This window comes from Pteropus alecto, unplaced genomic scaffold (genome assembly GCF_000325575.1).
Source record: "Pteropus alecto unplaced genomic scaffold, ASM32557v1 scaffold207, whole genome shotgun sequence".
Lineage (NCBI taxonomy): Eukaryota > Metazoa > Chordata > Mammalia > Chiroptera > Pteropodidae > Pteropus > Pteropus alecto.
The window spans coordinates 606,532-610,269 of record NW_006440149.1 but is presented as its reverse complement, the minus strand read 5'-3'; the positions used below and the strand labels follow the sequence as shown (position 1 = coordinate 610,269).

Here is a 3,738-nt window from a genome sequence, read left to right as displayed (position 1 = left end):
ATGAATACAGATGCAAAAATCCTAAATAAGATACTAGTGAACTGAATACAGCAACATATTAAAAAGATTATACACCACGATCAAGTGGGCTTTATCCCAGGGGCACAGGGATGGTTCAACATATGCAAATCGATTAATGTGATACACCACATAAACAAATTAAAGAATATGAATCATATGATCATATCAATAGGTGCAGAAAAAGCCTTTGACAAGATATAGCATCCATTTATGATCAAAATACTTAATAAAATCCATATCGAAGTAAAGCACCTTAACATACTAAAGGCCATATATGACAAACCCTCAGCCAACATTATACTTAATGGTGAAAAACTAAAAACCTTTCCTCTAAGATCAGGAACAAGACAAGTCTGTCCACTATCACCACTGTTATTCAGTATAACATTGGAGGTCTTAGTGAGTGCAATCAGGCAGGAGAAAGATATAAAAGGCAGCCAAATAGGAAACAAAGAAGCCAAACTGTCACTATTTGCAGATGACATTATTCTCTGTATAGAAAACCCTAAAGACTCCACAAGAACACTCCTAGAAACAATAAGCAAATACAGTAAATTCTCTGGATACAAAATCAATGTTCAAAAATCCCTAGTATTCTTATACTCTAATAATAAAATGTCAGAAAAAGAAGTGGAAAAAATAATTCCTTTGCAATTGCAACAAAAAGAATAAAATACCTAGAAATAAATCTAACAAAACATATGAAGGGCCTATATAATTTAAACTATAAGACCCTATTAAAGGAAATTGAAGAAGATATAAAGAAATGGAAAGGAATTTTGTGTTCCTGGGTTGGAAAAATCAACAGTTAAAAATGACCATATTACCTAAAGTATTATACAGATTTAATGCAATCCCCATAAAAATCCCATCGGCATTTTTTTAAAAAAATAGAAGAAAAATTCATCAGATTTGTATGGAATCACAAAAGACCCCGAATCGCCAAAGCTATCCTGAGAAAAAAGAATGAGGCTGGATTAATCACTCTGCCTCACTTCAAATTATACTACAAAGTGACAGTAATCAAAATGGCATGGTATTGGTAGAAAAACAGACACACAAACCAGTGGAACAGAATTGAGAGTCCAGAAGCAAACTCATATTAATATGGGCAAACAATTTTTGACAAAAAGGCCAAAAACATACACTGGAAAAAGGTAAGCCTCTTCAAAAAATGGTTTTGGGAAAACTGGAAAGCCATCTGCAAAAGAATGAAACTGGACTGTTGTCTATTACCACACACCAAAATTACTTTAAAATGGATTAAGTAATATGAGACCTGAAACGATAAAATGCATAGAAGAAAACATAGGACCTAAACTGAAGGTCCTTGGACTTAAAGATTTTATGAGTTTGACCTCAAAGGCAAGAGAAGTGAAAGCAAAAATAAATGAATGGGACTACATCAAACTAAAAAGCTTCTGCTCAGCAAAAGAAATCATCAACAAAGTGAAGAGACAACCATGGAATGGGAAAATATATTTGCAAGTAATGTCTCCAATAAGGGCCTAATATCCAAAATATACAAAGAACTCATACAACTCAATAACAACAAAAAAACAAATGATCCAATCAAAAAATGGGCAGATCTGAACAGACCCTTCTCCGTAGAGGACATACAAATGGCCAGCAAACACTTGAAAAGATGCTCAACATCACTAGTTATTAGTGAATTGCAAATCAAAACCACAGTGAGATACCATCTCACACCTGTTGGAATGGCTATAATCAACAGGACAAGCAATAACAAATTTTGAAGAGAATATAGAGAAATAGGAACCCTCATGGAAAACAGTATGGAGTTTCTTCAAAAAACTAAGCATTAATCAATCATATGATCCAGTATTCTCTCTAATGGGTATCTACCCTAAAGTCTTGAAAACTCATATCCGTAAAGATATTTGCACACCAATGTTCACAGCAGCATTATTCACAGTGGCCAGGACATGGAAGTAACAAAGTGTCTTATGATAGATGATTGACTAAAGATGCAGTGGTACATATATACAATGGAATATTACGCATCCATAAGAAGAGATGAAATACTGCCATTTGTGACAACATGGATGGACCTGGAGATAATCATAAGTGAAATAAGCCAGGCAGAAAAAGTTGAAAATTACATGATATCACTTATATGTGATGTATAAAAGCAACAAATGAAGAGGACAAACAGAGACTCATGGACTTGTTCAATAGACTTGTGGTTACTAGAGGGTGGAGGCCAGGGTGGAGGATGTACCAGATGGGGTAAAGGGGTCTAATATGTGGTGACAGAAAGAGATATAACTATGTGAGGTGAACACACAGTATAAATAAATATATATACATGCCTTACTGTTAATGTGTGCAGCTGAAAATTATTGAATGTCATTAAGCAATGTCACATTAAAAAAATAATTAATTAAAAAATAAAATACAATGAAATACAAATAGGTAGTTACAAAAGTGTCATGAGGATGTGAAGTACAGCATATGGAATATAATCATAACATTTTAATAACTATATAGTGCCAGGTGGATACTAGACTAATTGGAAGCGGGGGGTCACTTCACAAATTATTTAAATGTCCAACTACTGTGCTTTATACCTGAAGCTAGTATAAAATAATACTGAATGTCAACTCTAATTGAAGAATACAAATGAAAAAATATATAAATATAACTATACATCCAAAGAAAATAGAGAATTCTATTATCACCTATGCCCTGATTTCCTGGAGGGCTGCCTGTGCCTGGTCAGTATGAACAATAATATAGACATAGCATTCTACATAAAGTAGTGCACAGGTCCATCCTGGGCAGCAGTTAGGAGGTCAAGAGCCATACGGTTTTGCAAAACTACTTTCCACATTTGTGTGGTTTCATCTATTAAAAGGGTTATAACCATCTACGGCCATGCTACCCTGAACAAGCCCGATCCCATCTCATCTCAGACTCTAAGCAGGATTGGGCCTGGTTAGTACTTGGGTGGGAGACCACCTAGAAAGTCCAGGTGCTATAGGCATAAAAAATTAAAAATAAATAAATAAATAAGGGATTGTAAGCTGACAAGTTCCTTGCAATCTGTGAGGTCAACCAAGGGTTGCCTTGCCTAATAAATAAATAAACAAACAAACAAATAAATAATAAAAGGGTTATGGCCTGACGTGTTGCATTCAATGCCTGTGCAGTACGCAGGGCTAAAGCTTCTACTTGTAATTCTACATCTATGGACCCCACTCCTGGAATGAATTACACCAGAGGATAGAACCACCATACTGCCTGTTTCTGCCAGTGCCAATGGTGATATTCGAGATCCCAGTTATGAGGCAATTGAGCAAAGTGAGTAATACACGTCCAGCTAAATATGGACATGCCCCAGGTACAAGGGCCAGTCCAGTCACCAGGCAAATAGGGCCAGCCATAGTTCCCGCATACCCAGAGATACCCAGCAGGTAGTCAGTCAGCAGGTTCTGTACAAGTATAGCGTCTCTCATCCCACCAGACCTTGCAAACATTAACAATAATGATGTTAGCACACATCTCAGGGGGTAAGCACCCCATAACACGGTTGGGTACAGAACTCACATGCTCTATGCAGTCAGGGGCCTGGTCCCGCAATTCCACATGTCCTCCCACCAGCCACCCCCACCCATTGGAAATGGCATAGCCTATGAGGAATAGGGGGTTGTGATGGTCACGGCAGAATAGTGCTTCTGTGGCATGTCATTGCTG

The 3,738-nt window shown here is 36.9% G+C and overlaps 1 pseudogene; it reads left to right on the top strand.

The window, feature by feature from the left end:
- The first annotated feature begins 2,909 nt into the window (after positions 1-2,909).
- On the top strand, positions 2,910-3,028 carry LOC112484125 (annotated as a pseudogene).
- The last annotated feature ends 710 nt before the right edge of the window (positions 3,029-3,738 follow it).